Genomic DNA, 21,188 nt, shown 5'->3' with positions numbered 1-21,188 from the left:
ATAGGCTAAATATGTGATGTTATATATTGCCAGAACCAAGAGATACTGAATTTTCTGATTATGGAGTTAGTTTCTACACAAAAAGTAGTATGTTTAAGCTATAGGAGGTTTTCTTCTAGATTCATAACTTGCAATTGTATTCTATTTTTTAAGTTCAAAATTGATTTCTGGCATGGTAATGAGTAAAATGTGGGTAAAAGATAGAAAAAATGTAGGTAGGGTCAATTTTGATCACTTATACTTAGGTTTAAACCCAAATTTTACCAAGCATCCCATGAGATATTCAGAATTTTGGTAAACAGAATGGTTTTCATCATTGAAAAGGAGATTTTCAAGTCAGATATAGAATACTAATGAAAACCAAATTAGATCAAAGGGGAGAGAGATTAGAGAGAGCCTTTTCATGGCAAAGAGAGGGAATTTCAAGTGGACACATGTCAGATGCAGAGCAGATCTAAGAATTATTTCTTCCTATATCTTTCTCATTCTTTCTCTTTGTAAGGGTTCCAATTTTTGTGACTGAGAAACCAAAGGGTTCCAGTTTTGAGAAGAAAATTACTCACTACTGAGACACCATTCTTTAGCAATTTCTTCTTGTATTAAGTAACATTTATGTTTTAATGCAGATAGTTTAGATTTGTTAGGTGATTTGTGAGTTAGTTTCTATACATCTTTCATGTATTTGGTTTCAAGGAGAATAAATAAAGAGTAGTAAAGGGATTTAAATTCAGTTTGAATCATGTCTCCTATTTGTGGATATGTAATCTCTTCTAATTTGTGAACAAAGAGCATAAACTAAGTTGCATTTTATTTAGAAGTGTATGTGATTGAAGTGTCTTGCTGATGGAACAAAGAACCATGTAATTGCTTGATGTTTATCACAGGGTTTGCAATTTCATGATAGGATAGTCTAAGTATGGGATTCATGTTGATGCAAATGTCTATTCACAAGGTGAAAGATAGATCAGGGATCTTGATGTAGAAATATATTTGAGATTTCTTGAAGATGTATGGTTGTAATTCATTCAATTTTCCAATAGATAAGGCACTGATCAGAGATAGGATCATTAGGTTTTGTTGCTTATACTTGGGTCTTGTTGATATTAACATTATTAATCAAACGCTTTTCCCCTTTCATGTTGAAGAGCTACAATAGAATGCCCTCACTAAACTTATGAATGTTATAGATTTGCATTTAGCTATTAAAGATTTGTTTCATTACATGAGTTATTAGGAGAAATAAATGTTAAATCTTTTTGAATAGATTCAGGAGTATGTTTTTGCACTGGTACCATATTGATTGAGTCTGAGGTCCACCTGCCTAGGTCTTGCAGAGCTTGAAGTAGAAGAAGGGTCAATCCTTATAGTTGGCCTAGTGTCTAAAAGGATATGTCAAAAATGGGAGTTAGTTGCCCCTAGATGTGTCATATTCTCATCGGGGTAATTCGAACCCTACAACATTTTCAAACACCAACATACGGTATGGCTATAAGCCTAGTGTAAGTTACTTGAAAGAATCTAGGAATGGTAAATTCGATGTCAAAGGAAATGAAAGAATATTCCTAGGATACTTCTATAGAATTAAAGCATAGAAGTGTTTGAGTTTGTCTACTCATAAAATTATAGAAAGTGCAAATGTAAGAATTCATGAGTTTGCAGAAAAGAGTGAAGAAGAAAGCAACAAAGAGCCTGAGGATTACAGAATTTTTTTTATTATGAACTTGATGCCCCTCCAAATCTATTTGGTAGATAGGAGGCTTCACATCCTAAGTCCCCAAAATCTCCAACATCTATCGAGTTGTGAATAGTGCAACCTGAGTCATAGTCAAAGTCTACCAAGCTAGTACAAATCAAGTTTGAAAGACCGAAGCCACAGACAAAGGGACCTAAGCTTGATACTAAAGTTCATGATGAAATCAGTGAAACTTATTCCAAATCCAAAGAAACTATGTTAGCAAGATATGTCAGAAGGCATCATCCACCTAATCAAATCATTAGAGACAAATCAAATGAAACAATGATAAGAAGCAAATTGAAAGATACATGTTTACTTGCTAAATTTGAACCTAGAAAATTTTTTTAATGCATTGAATAATAAAAGTTGGATTTAAGAAATGAATGAATAAATTGAACAAATAGAGAAGAACAAAACTTGGACTCTTGTTCTTAAACCCAAGAATAAAAGTGTAATTGGCACAAAGTGGGTATTTAGAAATAAGTCAGATGAAGATGGAAAAGTTTTTAGAAACAAAGCAAGGTTAGTATGTAAAGGCTATTCTCAAGAAGAAGGTATTGATTATGGTAAAAAATTTTCTCTTGTTGCAAGATTAGAAGGTGTTAGAACTTTACTAGCATACACAACATATAGAGGATTTAAAGCTTATCAAATGGATGTAAAATCTACATTCTTGAATGGAATTTTTGATGAGGAAGTCTACATTGAAAAAATTGAAGGTTTTATAGATCCTAGAAAAAGGGACATGGTTTGCAAATTACATAAGGCATTACATGGTCTCGATAAAGATCCCAAAGCTTGGTATGAAAGACTTCATAACTACTTAGTACAGATTGGTTTTCAAAGAACAAATGATAACAATAGTCTATATATCAAAGAAGGACCAGACAAAAAGATTGTGTTTGTAGAAATATTTGTTGATGAAACTTTATTCATAGGAAATGATGACTTGCGCAAGGCATTTTCAAAAGAAATGAGTAAAGAATTTAAGATGTATATGTTTGGTGAGATAAAATTCTTTGTTCGATTATAGATTCAATTGAAGAAAGATGGTATGTACATTACTCAATCTAAATATATCAAGGAGATACTAAAGAAATTTGTAATGGAAGACTCAAGAATAGTTGGAACTCCTATGTCTATTAGACATAAACTCTCCAAGAATGATGATTTCAAAGAGGTAGATCAAACCATATATAGATCAATGATTTGAAAATTGTATTGTGTAGTGTATACAAGGCCTGATATTGCATTATTAGTCAGTATGGTGGCAAGATTCTTATCAAATCCAAAACAAAATCACATGATGGAAGTCAAAAGAATTGTGAGATATCTAAAAGGTACTAAAGAATATGGTTTATAGTACAAAATAGGAAGCAATTTAGATTTAAAAGTATTCACAGACGTTGACTAGACAAGAAGTATTAATGATACAAAAAGCACTAGTAGTGGAGCATTCTTTCTTGGTAAAATTCTAATGTCTTGGACAAGGGAGAAACAAAACTGTATCTCTCAGTCCATAGTAGAGGTAGAATATGTGGTAGCAGTAGTCAATTTTTCTAATATTGTATCATTTAAACAACTTATGTTAGGTATGAAGACAAAGATCAAGGATCCAGTAGTCATATACTATGAAAACACTAGTGTAATAAATATATCAAAGAATCCAATGATGCATACCAAAACAAAATGCATTTCTATAAAATATCATTTCTTGAGAGAATTGGTTCAAGATAAAGAAGTTAAATTCAAATATGTAAATACAAGACCTAAGCATGCATTTCTATATCTAAGAGGTAAGATAGGGGTCATTCCCCTATCTAAAGCTCACTAAATGAAGTTTAGTGATGCATCAACTAGAGCATTATTGAAGATTAGTTAGTTGGTGCAATATTGACAAGGGCATATTGCAAATGAATCTGTACACCAGGTACATTGGTATTCAATGAACATTGTCTTTGGCATGAGATGTCAAAGAGGGAGAAGTTTGTTGTCATATCTCATAAGAAATTTTTTGGAGAAGTTTACTATCATACAAATTTTGTAAATAGAAAGAGAAAGAGATATCAAAGAGGGAAAATGAACTTGGTAGATTTTTCTATCAGAAGAAGTTATAGTAGTCAAAAGTTTTTTGACAAAGGGAGAAATTGAAGGAAGAAAAAATTCACCCTAATAGAGGGAGTTCTCATGGATGAGAATTAAAATGAAACTAAGGATATGTTCCTTACTTTATTCTTGTGTTGAAAATTTCATTATGCCATGGCATGTTGTGTTGCCATCAATGCCAAAGAGGGAGATTGTTGAAACAATTGATTAATTGTGAATTGTCTTTGATGTTACATAAAATATTGTATCATTACTAGTCAATGTATGCCGAGCTCACTCAAGCATTGAAGATAGTTTTATGTGCCTATGGAGCATTCCAAATTTTTCCTAGTTTAGATGATAGTATCTACCAAGTTCACTTGGATACCAAAGGAAAGTTTGTGGAAGATGAGTGTTAACTAAGTTCAATCAATTAATGAAGAAAATGCTGGATGGAACAAGTGTTAATTGAGCTCACTTGGTTATCAAAGTAACTTTGTGAGTATGCAGTGTTGACTAAGTTTACTCGGTTAACAAGGGAAAATCATTTCTAAGTTAGTGTCTACCAAGTAGGGTCAGTTAAGAAAGGGTTTTCTTGTTTGGCATATTAATTTCAATTGACTTGTGTGTTGGTTCTAGCCAAATGGTGGAAATGAATATTAATTATTCTAAGTTGTATTCTAGCCCACTTGACTATAGGAAAGATATAAATATAAGGTGAACTTGAGACTTAGAGTTTGTGTGAAATGCATGGAAGATAATTAAAGATTTGATGATGCTAAGAGAAACCAAATTAGAAGGATAAGAAGAATATCCTAAAGGAGATGAAAGGACATATTCGATCAAGAAGGATCAAGTATACAAGCTAGAATTGAGATCTGTAATCAGCAATTTAGTTGCATCCAAATCAAGTCATGTGATTATTACTATCTAACCATCGTAGAAGTGATCTAAATCTCTTAATAGATTTGGCTGAATAGTAATTTGTAAATCCTCTAACAAGGTGGCATTTCTATTGAAGTGTCTAAAGACCACTAGCAAGGCCACTCCTAATAGGGTGATTAAATCCTTTAATAGGGTCACACCTAACAGTGTGCTTTGTAACCTTTAATGAGGTTGGCTCCTAATAGGGCCCACTTTAAAAGAGCAAAAATCAGTAACTAGTTACAATTGGTGGGTTTTCCCAAATTGGGTTTCCACATTAAATCTTGGTTTCATATGTATTAATGCTATTTATTTTATGTGTTTTCAACTAAATTAAAGTAATGTTAATCATAGATAACATCTTAATATTTTCATTTTAACTATTTTCCAAGCTATTTTAGTGTTTATTGAGTTACAACATTTTTTTGTGTGTTTGCCAAGCATCAGTAGAGTTCAGTTTTCAGAGTTTATTTCATAGTAATATCTAAGGGATCTAGGATTTATATTTTGGTAACTGATTTACATCTCACCTCTCAATTACTCCTCTTATATTTCCATCAAAACAAGGCCTCCTAGAATTTAGGGCAATATTCATCATCATGATAGAGATAAATAACCAACTTCAAGGTATTCAAAACCTAGTCAAAACATATTGAAATGACATGAAAATTAAAATTTAGGCTCTTTGATATGCATACAAAATACTCCCAAAGCAGAAATATGGTACTTCATAGAATGACTCAGAATGCCAATTTATCATGATAGGATGCATAAACATACTGAATACAAGGTGTTAGAAACATTAAACACCTCTTAGACCTTAAAATAAAAAATGGGACATAAGCACTAAAAGCAATTATAAGGCTCAATTTTACTCAAAAGTTTGGAATGGTATTCAAAATAGGGAGCACAATTTTGAGTCCCATCATGTGATTTCTTCATTCTACCTACATTACTCCTTTATTGGAACACTTTATCATAGAATTAAGGTTTCTTAGAGATTTATAGGAATGCTTTTGTGAGGGGTTGCCTCTCAACATGAATCTTTTTCTTGAGCATCATTAAGAACAAGAAAATATAGATTAGTAGAAAATCCAAACCTTCTTCTCATTAGGATAATGCATAACAAACCCTCCAAACCCTAATCACTTCGCTTTGGACTAATGAATTTCTAACATACTTTCCTACATTAGGTAAGATCAAAGGAATGGTAAGAACAAAGATCATCGTATAGGAAATCTAGACTCAGGCTCAAGACATTGACACTTGACTTGACTCGAAACTTGGGCAACGACTAGCTCTATCTAGGAATTTAAGCATGATAATGCTTGAAAGAATTCTCGCAATCTCTGGTTCTACACAAAAGATGACAACTTGAAGACAAAAATAATAGACTAAACTAGGAAACAACAACAAACTACCTATGAAAGAAAACAACATGAAAGGAAAACCTACCTATCTAGCTACTATGCAGAGGTTACCTGCTTTCAATTTTTCATTTGATATAGCTTTAGATCCTACCCATTATAAGAGCATGGTGGGGTTTCTCCTATGGGATATTCCAACTTGAAGGAATTATTTTGATTCACTTGAATAATTTTAAAAGGCCCTTTCCATAAGGATTGAAACTTGGAATACATACCTCTTTGCTTATGTCTCTTATTCCATAACAACACCAAATCACCTTCCATAAATTTTCTAGGCCTTTCCCTTTTATCAAACAACTTCTTTATCCTTCCTTGATGTTTAGTAATTTTTTCAACCATCTCTTCTCTTTCTTCTTGTACTCTGGTAAGATACATGGTTCTCTTCTCTAATCCATCTTTTAAAACATCTTCTTCAATGATAGTCTTTAATTTATATGCATCAAGTTCTAAAAGTAATGGAATATTAGCGTGCACTCCATAGAATACTTAAAATGGTGAAATATTATACCTCTTTTAGGTGTATTCTTATTAGCCCATAAAGCATCATGAATCTTCTTGTGCCAACCTTTTTTATTATCTAAGACCAATTTCTTCAAAATACTAATCAAGTTCTTATTACTAGACTCAGCCTATCCACTTCCTTGAGGGAAATAATTAGAGAAATATATAAGTTGAATACCATTATCATAGCAAAACTCAATGATATATAAAGAGGAAAAATAAGACACACTATCCTTTATTAGTTTCATAGGAACTTCAAACCTGATCAGAATATGTTCTTTGAGAGATTCACATGCTACTTCTAATAAGTCTTCTTCATTGGCTTAGCTTGAACCCATTTACTGAAATACTCTATTGCAATTAATATATATGAGTGTCCTTGACTAGAAGGATGATTGATAGGGCCTATAAAATTGAAAACCCATTGATGGATTGGAGCTTCAATTACTACTAGCCTAAGAGGTAAGGCATCAAGCTAAGTTTTACTAGTAAACATCTTGCATTTCACACAATTAGCCATCCACATATATGCATCTTTAAACATACTAGGCCAATAATAACATTGTCTCAAGATTTTGAATGCAATGACAATGATACAAAAATGCCCTCCACATGCTTCATCATGAAAAGATCTTAACAACTTCACCTATTTTTCCTTATCCACACATCTTATAAATGTTCCATCAATAGATCTCTTATACAAGACATCATCATGAATAACATATTTCAAGTCTTTAGTTTTTAGATCTCTCCTTTTCTTAGTAGTCATTACATTAGGGCATTCACCATATGTTAGAAAATAAGAAATGTTTGAGAACTAGGGATCCTGAAGACTTACCATAAGAACTTTTGGAGTATCTTCTTCTTCAAATTTTTGATCCTCTATCAAGGCTTTACAAAGTGCATTACCTCCTACAAGTTTAGTTGGCTTAATTTATATACCATATTCTTGGACTTTTTCTATCCACACTCCTCTATTATTACAACCAAATTCTTGTTGTGTTAGAATACTTTTTATTGTAGGATTTGGAAAATATATTACTAAATGAGAATGCACCACATAAAACCTAAAAAAATTAAGGGCTCTCACCATTGCATATGCATATTTTTTAATTGGTGAGTATCTTAGTTCTTGATTCTTCAATGGTATACTGAAGAAAGAAATTGAGGCTTGTATTCTCTTTTTATTTTCTTGCATCAATATAGCTGACATAGTATGTTCTAAGGCATAATAGTAAATGGTGAGTTCCTTAGTATAGTAAGGATGGACAAGCACATGGGATTTGGAAATGACATCTTTAATTTCTTCAAAAGCCTTTTTTCCAACATCACTCCTTTTGAAAATTCTATTTCCTTTCATCATATCAACTATAGATTTAACTATTTTAGAGAACTTAAGTACAAATCTTCTCAAGAAATTTACCTAGCCAAAGAAAGATTTTACTCTAGTTTTTCCAAATAGCAAGCTTAATTATTTAATAACTTTAACCTTATCTAGATCAATCTTTACTCCTTCTTGAGATATAATATGACCAAGAAAATTTCCTTCTGTAAAGGTAGCTATGCCTCCCAACCACATGGAACCCATAAGTTTTCTCTTGCTATGCTAATGGAGATAATGATCCAACCACAAATACACATAAAGAAAATGTCCATGGCTAACACTCATGCCATATAGTAAAAATACTACAACCAAGAACATGAGATAATGCAAGTATAACAAATCCAGGTTAGACACTCTATGTGTCAACTATGTATAGACTCTATTGGAGAGTTGGTGAAGATGCTAACAAACTATTCCTCTTGGTACTCCCTCAAGAGGCTAACATGATGTCTCCTTGGCTAAACTACAAGGCCTATGAATCACTAACCATTCCCCTCAACACAACCCTTACGAGGTCAACTTTACATTTCTTATCTTATTTTTTTTTTTATGAATTAATTAAGTTATCACTTATTAGAAACTTCTACATGTACACCATGTTGGGAACACCGCATGGGTTATGAGAGAAGCCCCTCCACCACCTTACCCTACATACCCATGCTCATCACATGATGAGTTTCCATAGGCATGCATATTCCTAATCCAACCCCAAATGAACATAGTTCCATTGAAATAAAAATGGGAGATCGAGCCTCGCAAGTCACCTTAAAAATACACATGAACATGCTTGTGTGTGGTGCACCACCATCATGAAGATCATAACACAAGGGTTGGATGAGAACATTGTTGATCTTAGATTGGTTTTGACAATTAAGTGTCTACACACTTAAGTTGTTTACTTAGTTCATGCCAAAAAAGTAGTATATGTTGAGCATAACATATATATTATAAAGCATGCCAAGCTCATAGTGAGTGTTGAGCCACTCATGTGTCAAGTCACTCAAGTGCTAAGTAGATAGTGTATACAAAGTGATTCAAGAGCCAAGAAAATAGTGGATGATGATTCATAGCATAGAGCTTAGTGTATGTCAAGCATGAAAGACTTCAGATGCTGAGTGACACAGTTTTGACATAGTTGTTTGTAATAGCACAAACAACTATGTAAAATATTTTTTTAGTTGACTTAAGAATAAATTACAATATTTTGGAGATAAGAAAGAATCTTATGTTGTATTCCCAAAGCAATTAAATGCAACCAATCAGAAAAGGGGAAGGATTAAGAAGAAAAATGGATGAATCATAGTCATTGATTTATACCTAACCCTAAGTTGCCAAAGGTTTTTGAAGGAGGATAAACCCTAAACTCTCTATCATGTGTAAGGTGTATGAAGGAGTGAAGATAGTAGCTTGCATGCAAAAACTAGAGCATTCATGGTGGCTAAGGAGTTATGAAGTGAGATTGCATTGTAGAATCAATTAGAGTAGAACAGAGGAAAGAGAAGAGTATACAATAAAGAGACATCTGATCAAGAAGGATTGAGAAGACAATATTTTAGAGGTGATTTTTTATTAGAAAAGGAAGTGCTAACTATAGGATCATTACTAAATCATTCTAGCAGGTGAATCAATCAGATCTCTTAATAGAGTATTCCTAACAAGCTTTATTGAAATCCTCTAACAAGATGATTACTTAATTGTGAGTTGAAGTTCTTTAGCAAGGTACACTTCTAGCAGGGTGTTGAAATTCTTTAATAGGATGAGACCTAATAGTCTTTTTAAGCCTTTAACAAGGAAAACCTTTCACAGGATAGATCATGTCTTATGGTCAAAATATTGTAACCTTCATTGAATACACTTTATTACTATAGTAGTGAAGATTTGTGGTGTCATCCCCACCCTATTTTTACCTTCTTATTAGAGGATCTCTAGGTAATCATACCGGGTGTTATATGTGTACGAATGTTTACTTGCTTACATGTTTTAGATATACATGCATTACATGGTATTTTAGTTTACTTAGTAAATGTATGAGATGGCTATGTAGTTAAAGTTTTATGGGTCCAAGCTTAAACTACTGATTCACACCCCCCCCCCCCCCCCCCCCACCCCCCCCCCCCCCCCCCCCAACAACCCCCCCGCACACACCCCACCTCTCAGAAGTTTACCTTTTGTTTTGTAATTCCAAGAATTGGTATCAGAGCCTAGTTCTCTAAAAGAGAAGCTTTCCAGCTTTGAGAAAGGATCTTGGAAATAGAAGTATACAAGTTGGAAAAGATTATTTAGAAATAGGGAATTGAAATACAACTCATTCTACATCATCTAGATGAAGCAAGAGAAGAACTAAAGAAATCTTTGAAGAAGAGGAAAGAAATTTCTATTATGGAGAATGAAACACAATACAAAGATGATGTAGGAGCATCCTAGGTTGCTTTGTTATCCTACTCATTTTTGTTCATTCTACAAGTTGGAGCCAAGTTATTGTAGCACTCAGTTGGAGCTAAGTTACTATAGCACTTAGTTGGAGCCGAGTTATTGTAGCACTTAGTTGGAGCCAAGTTACTATAGCACTTAGTTTGTGTCGAGTTACTATAGCACTCAGTTGGAGCCGAGTTACTATAGCACTCAATTAGATCCAAGTTACTGTAGCACTTAAATGGTGCCAAGTTACTATAGCACTCGGTGCCAAGTTACTATAGCACTCATTTGGTATCGAGTTACTATAGCACTTAGTTGGTGCCAATTTACTATAGCACTTGGTGTCGACTTACTATAGCACTTAGTGGATGCCAAATTACCCCATGTATGCCAAGTGACTCTTCATGTGCCGAGTTACCTAGTGTATGATGAGTGACCCTTCATGTGCTATATTTTCTAGTTTTTTCTAAAGTGTCAGCATTTGGACATGATTTCTATGAGCCGACTTGCAAGATTTATTTTGATTGTGACATTTATGTTAAGACCTTTTCTTGGAATGTGTCCAAACCATTATTGGGTAAGCCTTCCTCTTATTTAATATTCTAGAATGATATATAAGCCATTTTGGCAAGTATATATAGAGTGTTTAGGCTTAGTTGTTAGGCAAGTTTTTGAAAAAAGAAGTTTTTGGAAGAAGATTGCAGAGCAGAACTAAAAGTGTGAATTTTTTGTTGGATCTTTCAATGTGAATTTATTTTTATTTGGTCGTAAACCAAAAAGCCTTACAGCTAGGCATGTATAAAGATATTTTGATGAATCAATAAAAGTATTTCTCTCTTCTTCCTCCTTTGGTTGTTGTTCCTTGTTTTTTTTTCTATTGTGTTAACTCTTGTAGGGTGGTTTGGATAACTAGATAAGCCTTTGGCCATAGTTATTCCCTCCTTGCCTACATCAGTTGGTATTAGAGTTTGAGGTTCATCCTTGTGGAGATTGGATTGTGTAGAACCTTGATTTGGATTTTTTTGTTGGGTGGTAGATCTATGGATTTGACCTATAACTTGTACAGGGTTATGATCTTGCAGGAACCTAATTTGTAAAGATGGTTCATGGTAGAAGAAATGTTGATGATGCTATATTGGATCAATTGAGACAAATTGTAGCTAGATTAGATATTGTGGAAATAGCCCAAAGGAGAGGAGCACATCTTGTTGATGTAAGTGATGATGAAGTAGTAGCACCAAACCATAATCTATAACTTGAAGAAGATCAAGATGAGGAAAGATTGTTGAAAGTGTTATCTAGGCCAAATTCAAAGCCTATTATAGAAGTTGTCCCTTATGATGAAAAATTGGATACCAATGTTGTGGTGGATTGGTTCTCTAATATGGAGAATTTCTTTGAGTATGAAAACACTCCTCATAATAGAAAGGTGAAGATTGTAGTCACTAGGTTGAAAGGTCATGCATCACTATGGTGGGAACATCTGCAAACTGATTGACAAAGGAGAGGAAAGTAGAAGATAAGAACTTGGCCAAAGATAGTGAACAAGGTAAAGAACAAATTCCTTCTTGCTGATTACCAAATTAGCTTGTTGAGAAAGATGCAAAGTTTGAAACAAAAAGACATGACTGGGAAAGAGTATACTGAGGAATTCTATAGATTGGACATCAAATCTAGACATGTGGATGATGATGTTGAGAAAATTACAAGGTACATTAATGGATTGAGATCTGAAATTCAAGATGAAATAAGTTTTGAGAAGTTGGAAAGTGTAGAAGAGGCATATCAATATGCCTTGAAAGCTGAGGAGATCTTGACAAAGAAGCATGAAAAAAGACAAAGATGTAAAGATGGTAGATTCTAGAGAGGCAGAGGTAGACCTTAAGGTGAAGGTGGTAGATCTAACAATTTTTTGTAGGATAAAGGCATATCTGAATGGAAGAATGATGAAAAAAGCAAGACCAAATGGAAAAGTGGTAATTCTTATTGAGGAGGTACTAATTCTTACCAAAGAAGAGGTAATTCTTATTCTAGAGGTGGATTTCATGGTAATTGTTTCAGATGTGGTAAAGAGGGACATAGATGTTTTGAATGTAGATCCTCTAAAAGTGGGCAAGGTAGTAAAAATACTATGATTCAAAGAGATGATGAGGGTTTACAAAGTGGACCTAAGGCTGGAGAAAATTTGATGGTGAGAAGAACCTTATGTAATAAGGGAAGTGACAAGGAACCTATTTTAAGGAGAAGTCTTTTCAAGACAAGATGTAAGATGTTTGGAAAATGCTGCAAAATGATCATTAATAGTGGAAGTTCTACAAATCTAGCATCAGAAGAGCTGGTTACCAAGTTACAATTGCAGAGTCTAAAACATCCCAAACCTTATCATGTTTTATGGATCAAAGATGACCATAAGATATTAGTAAGTGAACAATGCCTTGTGAAGTTCAAGATTGGACATTACTTTGATGAACTTTTGTGTGATATTATACCTATGGATTATTGTCATATTTTGTTGGGTAGACATTGGCAATATGATAGATAGGCTATACATGATGGAAGATTGAATCAATATACTCTTTGGGCGAATAGGAAGAAGTAGACATTGGTGCCTTTGATTGAAAGTCCAGATGAGGTTAGTTGTACTACAATAAAATTTTGCATGGTTAATGGGAAACAATTTGAAAAGGAAGTGAAGAAGAATCAAGTTTGTTTTTCCATAGTTCCTAGAGGACTAAGTGTTGGTAGCAATGACTGAGCAACAGAAGTTGGTAATGATGGAGTTACAATAGATAGTGATAGTTGAGTACCAATAGAAATTACAAAATTGCTAAATGAGTATACAGAGATTATTGTTGATGATATTCCTAATGATTTACCTCTAGTAAGAAGTATAAGTCATTGTATGGATCTGACTCCTAGAGCTAGTTTTCCAAACAAAGCACCATATAGATTGACACCTACAGAGATTAAGAACTTAATAGAGAAGTGCATGAGTTGTTGCAGAAAGCTTTGATCAAAGAAATCTTAATTCCATGTGTTGTACCTATTGTATTAGCACCTAAAAAGAATGGAGAATGGAGAATGTGTACTGATTCCAAAGCCATTAACAAGATAACAATGAAATATAAGTTTCCTATGCCAAGGATGGATGACATAAGAGATTGTTTGAGTGGAGCAAAGTATTTTACCAAAATTGATTTTAAGAGTGGCTATAATTAGATCAGAATTAGGGACGATGATGAATGGAAGACTACTTTCAAGACAAAAGATAGTTTGTATGAATGGGTGGTTATGCCTTTTGGTTTGACTAATGCACCTAGTACTTTCATGAGGTTGATGAATAAAATTATAAAAAGATTCTTGGATAAGTTTGTGATTTTTTATTTAGATGATATTATTATATTTAGTAAGACTAAGGAAGAACATCTTGAACATATTAGACAAGTATTGTAGATGTTGAAAGAGGAAAAGTTGTTGTTTAATCTGAAAAAGTGTTCTTTCATGTAAGAGGAGATTGTGTATTTGGGATTTGTGATTTTAGCTCATGGATTAAAGATAGATCCTAAGAAGGTTAAAGCAATTTCAAAATGGCCTACACCTGAGAATGTGGGTGAGGTAAGATCATTTCATGGTTTGGCTAATTTTTATAGAAAGCTTATAAAGAATTTTAGTGTTATTTGTAATGCTATGACTAAAATAATGAAGAGAGATAAAAAGGTATTCAAGTGGACACATGGAGCTAATAAGAGTTTTGAGACTTTGAAATAAAAGATTGTTGAATTACCTATATTGGCTTTACCTAATTTCAACAAAGTATTTCAAGTTGAATGTGATGCAAGTGGTAAAGTAATAGGAGCTGTATTAAGTCAAGAAGATAGACCTATTTCTTTCTTTAGTGAAAAGTTGAATGATGCTAAAAGAAAATATTCTATGTATGATCAAGAATTTTATGCTATTGTCCAAGCATTGAAGAAGTGGAGACACTATTTGATTTCTAAAGAGTTTGCACTATATACTAATCATAAAGCTTTACAATACTTGGAAAGTCAACATAAATTGAATTAGAGACATATGAAGTGGGTTTAGTACTTGAAAAGTTTTACATTTGTGATTAAGCATAAGAGTGGAGTTACTAATAGAGTTGTTGATGCGTTGAGTAGAAGATGTTCTGTGTTGACTGAAATGAAGTCTGAAGTTCTTGGTCTTGATGAAATGAAAGAGATGTATGATACTAATCCTAATTTTTCTAAGGCATGGAGAAAGTGTAGAGAACCGAATCTAATAGATCACATAAGTAAGTATGATGAATATTTCATTTAAGAAGTTATGTTGTTCAAAGGTATTCAGTTGTTTATTCCTAGAAGTTCTATGAGGTTGAATCTGATTAAGGAAAAGCATAGTGGTGGATTAGCTAGACATTTTGGAATTTATAAGACATTGAGTTTGCTGAAAGAGAAGTATTATTGGCCAAAAATGTATATGGATGTTCAAAATTTGTTAAAGAGTTGTGGAGTTTGTCAAGTTGCAAAATGGGTGAGTCAAAATATTGGTTTGTATAAGCCTATTACTATTCCTGAGAAACCTTGGACTAACATCAACATGGATTTTGTTCTTGGATTGCCTAAGACAATGAAAGGGTATGATTCCATATTTGTTATAGTGGACAGATTTTCTAAGATGGTTCATTTCATACCATGTAAGAAGACATTGGATGCTAAGCATGTTGTTGAACTTTTCTTTAAAGAGATTGTGAGACTGCATGGATTACCAAGAAGTATTATTTCTGACAGAGATAGTAAGTTTGTTGGTTATTTTTGAAAGACTTTGTGGAAGAAGATGGGTACTAAGCTAAAGTTTAGTTCTACAATCCATCCATAGAAAAATGAATAGATAGAGGTTGTGAATAGAAGCTTGGGTAATTTGCTAAGATTCCTAATTGGGAATAAGAAAAGTAATTGGGAGATGGTATTGGCACAAGCTAAATTTTCATATAACAATTATGTGAATAGGAGTATAGGGAAGACACCTTTTGAGATTGTTACTAGAATGCATCCTAGAGGTATATCCAATTTGAGAGATTTTGCTGTTGAAGAAAAGAGAAGTGCTACAGGAGAAGAATTTGCTGATTTTATGGAGTCTTTTCATAAGGAAGTGAAGTTGAGGTTGGAACAAAGTAATCAAAAGTATAAGGAGAATGTTGATCAGTCTAGAAGATACCATGTTTTTCAAGTTGATGATGAGGTGATGGTTCATCTAAAGAAAGGAAGATTCCCAGTTGGAATATATAGTAAGCTGAAGATGAAGAAATTTGGACCTTGTAAGATCTTGAAGAAGTTTGATAGTAGCAATGCTTATGAAGTTGAGTTACCTAATGACATCGATATATCTACAATATTCAATATTGCTGATTTGTATAAGTATCATGAGTTAGATGATGAAGTTGTTGTATCAAAAGATTATCCTAAGAAGAAGACTAAAGAAGTTAAACAAATATTGGATTAGAGAGTTGGAAAGAGCACAAGAGGAAAAGATTACTATGAATATTTGTTGAAGTGGAAGAACAGGCCTATTGAAGATGCTTCATGGATTTCTTAATATAAATTGGATTCAACTCAGGTTGTGACATTTCAATGATTCAAGAGAATCATTTCTTTCAACCCTAGTTGTCTAACTCAGGAGTATCTTGGGTTGCCTTGTTATCATGCTCATTTTTGTTCATTCTGCAAGTTGGAGCCAAGTTATTGTAGCACTCAGTTGGAGCTGAGTTACTATAGCACTCAATTGGAGCTAAGTTACTATAGCACTTAGTTGGTGTCAAGTTACTATAGCACTCAGTTAGAGCTAAGTTACTATAGCACTCATTTGGTGCCAAGTTATTGTAGCACTTAGTTGGTGCCAAGTTACTATAGCACTCAATTGGTGTTGAGTTATTGTAGCACTTAGTACATGCCAAGTTACCTAGTGTATGCTGAGTGACTCTTTATGTGCCAAGTTACCTAGTGTATGTCGAGTGACCCATCATGTGCCAAGTTTTCTGGTTTTTGTTGAGTGTCGACATTTGGATGTGATTTCTATGAGCCAACTTGCAAGATTTATTTTGATAATGACATTAATGCTAAGACCTTTTCCTGGGATGTATCCAAACCATTGTTGGGTCAGCTTTCCTCTTATGTAATGTGCTAGAATGATCTATAAGCCATTTTGGCAAGTATATATAGAGTGTTTAGGCTTAGTTGTTGGACAAGTTTTTGGAAAAAAAAAAATTTGGAAGAAGATTGCAAAGCAGAACTAAAAGTGCAAATTTTCTATTGGATCTTTGAATGTGAATGTATTTGTATTTGGCTGTAACCTAGAAGACCTTATAGCTGGGCATGTATGAAGATATTTTGATGAATCAATAAAATTATTTCTCTATTCTTCCTCCTTTGGTTTTTGTTCTTTGTGTTTGCTTCCATTGTGTTAACTCTTGCAGGGTGGTTTGGATAGCTAGGTGAGCCTTTGGCCCTAGTTATTCCCCCCTTGCCTATGTCAAGAGAGATAGACACTACTAAGCTATTTGCTAATGGAGATTCTAATGAATTTGATGTAGCAGTTGCAGATCTAATGAAAAAGAACAAAGCTCAAGTTGAGGAAATCATAAATCTCAAGTTAGAGCAAGAATCACAATCCATACTACTATGTTAGGTGACTAAACAAAAGAAGAAAGCTATGGAAGAAAAAACTGTTGGGACTGAAAATTGCATGGTCTATTTTCAGTCACATTTAGAAAATTTTGAGAAAATCATGCCCTAAAGTGCCTTTTATGCATATGTAGCCAATTGTCAGTTTGAGGCCTAGATGGTGTTTGAGTGGCTTAACACCTTTCATTTGACATATGCCTGTGATCCACAATGTTATTTTTCCATCTCGAATCATTCTGTGAAGTGCCATTTTAAGCTAGTGTCAAAATTTGCAATTCTGCCCAAGTGTCAAATAGCGACCAGAGGCCCAATTTGCATTTGAATATCTTTTACCCAGGAATGTGTCATGACCCACCACTTTGGGAGTGTTTAGTTTCCATAACAAAGAACCTATGTTTCAGCTTTCAAGTCTTTTCATATTCGTTTGACTAGGTTTCGAACCCCTCAAAGTTGGTCGGTTACTGTTTTGTACATTTGTGTAGTTGTTCACAGTTCTGGGAAGCCCTGTTCGACCAATGATATCTTTGACCAAGTTGATCCAAATGAGGAATTTCTTTTTGCACTATGTTTTAGGGGTCAAATACTTCATATGTTCAAATTTTGAGATCATGTCGAATCCATTTGATCAGTTTGCTAACATGATCAAAAACCCAGTGTGCATTGTTTGGTTACGGTTAAGGCATCCAGATTGATTCACATCCTTGTTCGGCACGTTATAACTCTCATCTCGTGATTGGTGAGCCTAAATGGATTATATCATTGTGTTGTCTTCTAAAAATCCTTCAAGTATGCCAGTTCCCAAGTCATGATAAATCCATTTGCATAGTTTCATATGTCCGCACATTTGCCAAAAAATTACTTTTTGACACATTTCTTAGTCAAAATTTCCAAGTGCCTGTTTTCGGAAATTCGCCAAATGTGCCCTGTGATTCGTCAAGAGCCCAAACTATAGAATTCCATTCTCCTCATGGCAAAGAACCTATATCCCAGTTTTTAGAAGCCCAAGTGATCAATAACCTAGTTTATGATGCCGAATCCGAGCCCAGTTTATGTTTTTTAACATTGTTTGCTTGCAGGATTTTTAAAGTATGGATGTTCAACAATTAAAATCTTTTGACTGGAGATTCGTCATGGGCTAAAAATTTGCAGCATGGTAAAATTGCTATTTTGCTTTGAAAGTCTGGAATGCTCAGAATGCTGGGGCAGCGGCTGTCCTTGTGGCTGATGACAAGGATGAATCTTTGATAACTATGGATTTGCCTGGTGAAGGTGGTTCAGCTTATGAACAGAATATCACTATTCCCTCTGCACTCATTGAGAAGAATTTAGGTGACAAACTGAAAGATGCTATTAGTAAGAGGAATATGGTCAATATTAATTTGGACTGGAGAGAGTCTATTCCACACACAGATGAACGTGTGGAGTATGAGTTGTGGACAAATAGCAATGATGAATGTGGATTGAAGTGTGATATGCAGATGGAGTTTTTAAAGAATTTCAAAGGAGCTGCTCAAATTCTTAAGAAAAATGGGTACACACAATTTACTCCTCACTATATCACGTGGTACTGCCCTCAAGCCTTTGTAGTGAGCAAGCAATGCAAAGCTCAATGCATTAATAACGGAAGATCCTGTTCACCTGATCCAGAACAAGACTTCAATCGGGGGTATGATGGGAAAGATGTGGTGACTGAAAATTTGAGACAATTGTGTGTTTTTACTGTTGCTAAAGAGGATAGCAGACCATGGGTTTGGTGGGATTACGTTACTGATTTCCGCATCATGTGTCCAATGAAGGACAAAAAATATAACAAAGAATGTGCAGATAGTGTCATCGAATCTCTTGGTCTGGACAGGAAGAAGGTAGAAAAGTGCATGGGGGATCCCATTGCCGATACTGAAAACTCTATTTTGAAAGCTGAGCAAGATAAACAGGTTGGACATGGATCTCGTGGTGATGTCACAATATTACCCACTCTTATTATTAATGACATACAATACAGAGGAAAACTTGACAAAGGAGCTGTGGGTTCCAATAAATTTTAAAAGAACAGCGAGCCGTTTCCAACCACAGTCAAACAAAAGGCGATGAGCAATAAAAACAATTATCCCACATTGATAAAACGTGGGTATGTTTTATGTATTTAAATACCCAAACACACGTAATAAGATGTGAATTGAGGCAGGAGCCTTTTGAAGGCACGAGCTCGAGGGGAGGGGCCCACCGTGGACTGCCAGTTGGTGCGCAAATGGAGATATTTTGAACGAGCATGCAATAATGATGAGTTGGCGCCCAAAACTTGGATGCAAGGAGATGACGACACGTGTCCAAATCGGAGGGTCGTTGCTAACTCGCCAAGCAAAAGATGCGTGAGAATTAACATAGCGAGTTAGCGAGAAGACGACATGTGGCGGATGGGGCAAATCAGGCAGACCAATCAACAAGTGACATGTGGCACCGGTCAAACCAAGGTTGACCACGAATTCAAAGGGTCAGGAAAATGTGCAGAGTTAAAAATAATAATATTTTATTATTATTTTTGTTGAAAATTGACGTTAGTTTTTAAAATCAAGCAGGCTTTTAATTCTAATGTTAAGACATTAGATTATTATAAATTTTTTGGATTTTAAATTCAAAGATATGCAGACCTGATGTCTCTACCAGAGGACTATTTTTCAAATGGCAGTTTCAGGCGCTTCCGGTAACCAAAATATGCCTTATCATATATCGCCGAAATCGTGAGAAGATGAATTTTCCAATTCTAGAGTTAGTTTTTGCACAAGTATCAGTCAGTTTGAGCTACACGAGGTTTTCTATCAGGTACTTGAATTGCAACTATATTCAGACCAGGAAGTTCAGTTTGATTTTTTGTCAAGGTAATGACCTGAATATCAGTAAAAAGATAGTTGAAATGTAGTTTGGGTTGGAATTTGAGCGAATTCATTCAGTAAAAAACAAAATTTCACCAGCATTTCAGTGGGTAAATCAGATATTTTGGTGACTCAGCAAATTTCATCATTCAGAAATAGACATTTGCAAATCAGTTGCAAAAAATGATGAAACAAAATCAGATCAAGATGGGAGAAGGAAGGAAGAAGTTTTCAGTTGCTAGAAGATTGATTTTCAAGTGGACACTTGTCAAGTAAAGATCAGATCCGGGATTTCTTTCTTGTCTATATCTTTCTTTCTCTGATACTTTGTAAGGGTTCCAGTTTTTGCACTGAGAAACCATTCTTCAGCATTTCTTCTTGTATTGAACAGCATTTTAAGTTTTATGCAGATAGTTCTTTTCTGTTAGGTGATCTATGAGTTATTTTCTGTACATTTCATGTATTTGATTTCAAGGAAAACAAATAAAGTGCAGCAAAAGTTTGAAGTTCAATTTGAATCTTGTCTCCTGATTATGGCTCTGTTATTTCTTCTAATTTGTGATCAAAGAGCATGAATTAGGTTGCATTACATTTTGAAATGTATGTGGTTAAAATTTCTTGCTTATGAAACAAAGAACCATGTAATTGCTTGATATTTGTCACAGGGTTTGCAGATTTCATGATAGGATTTTCTGAGTATGAGATTCATTCTGTAGCAGATGTCTATTCACAAGGTGAAAGATAGATCAGGGATCTTGATGTAGAGATTTGTCTAAGGATTCCAGGAGATGTATGGTTATGACTCATTTAATTGCCCAATAGATAAGGCACTGGTCAAAGATAGGATCATTAAGTTCTGTTGCTCATACTTGGGTCTTGCTGATATCAACATATTAAATCAATTTTCTCTTTTATGCTGAAAGCTGTTCAATGTTAACCCGCACTTAGCTTGCCAGTTTCATGAGTTATGTTCTTAGCTATTTCATGTTTGTGATTCCTGGTTGAGTGTAGAAGATTTAAGGGTTTTATCCGCTTCATATTAGATTCAGTGTATGCTTTGACAACTGGTACCATATAAAGAATCTATAGGTCTACCCGCCTAGGTTTTGCAGAGCCTAAAGTAGAAGAAGGGTCATGCCTTATAGTTGGCCTGGTGTCTAAATGGAT

General features: G+C 34.3%; 1 pseudogene; it reads left to right on the top strand.

Annotated features, from left to right (window-relative positions):
• LOC149570659 (vacuolar-sorting receptor 1 pseudogene) overlaps positions 1 to 19,196 on the top strand; it is a 36,168-nt pseudogene extending 16,972 nt beyond the window's left edge.
• The last annotated feature ends 1,992 nt before the right edge of the window (positions 19,197 to 21,188 follow it).

Source organism: Cupressus sempervirens, chromosome 3 (assembly GCF_028749045.1).
Source record: "Cupressus sempervirens isolate cs-2001-9-10 chromosome 3, ASM2874904v1, whole genome shotgun sequence".
Lineage (NCBI taxonomy): Eukaryota > Viridiplantae > Streptophyta > Pinopsida > Cupressales > Cupressaceae > Cupressus > Cupressus sempervirens.
The sequence above is the reverse complement of the archived record's forward strand: the minus strand, read 5'-3'. Positions and strand labels throughout refer to the sequence as shown.